A 469-nucleotide genomic window follows, 5' to 3' on the forward strand; every position below is an offset into this window, starting at 1 on the left:
CTCAGCTGTTCCATTTACAGCAATTAACATGTTCGTGTCACTTAAATTGGGCTGCAGAGCACATTTCAAAGGGTTGAGTGAAAGCAGAATCAGGGAAGGGCTGCTCCACCTCTGGCAGCAGCTCGGGAGCAGCACCCTTGGCACCCACGCACCGGCAAAGACGCGGGACAGAGAGGTCTCAGCCCTGGCGCAGCACCACCCTGCCCCACCCCTCCGAGGGGACGCTGTCCCGTCGCTGCGGGAGCTGCAGTGACCCTGCCCCATCCCCGAGAGGGCTAAAGGGACCCTGCTTGGCCAGCGCTGCCTGTCCCGCCGCCCGCCCGGTGCGGCGACACCGCCACACGCCGCTGGCCGTGCCCGGCTGCACGCCCGCCGCACCGCGAGGCTCCACCGCCGCCCCCTCCCCAGCGCGGGCGCCCTCCGAGCTCGGAGCGGCGGTGCCCGGGGCAGCGCCGGTGCCGTCCCCGTC

The sequence above is a fragment of the Pyrgilauda ruficollis genome, unplaced genomic scaffold (assembly GCF_017590135.1).
Source record: "Pyrgilauda ruficollis isolate IOZ18807 unplaced genomic scaffold, ASM1759013v1 scaffold21, whole genome shotgun sequence".
Taxonomy (NCBI): domain Eukaryota; kingdom Metazoa; phylum Chordata; class Aves; order Passeriformes; family Passeridae; genus Pyrgilauda; species Pyrgilauda ruficollis.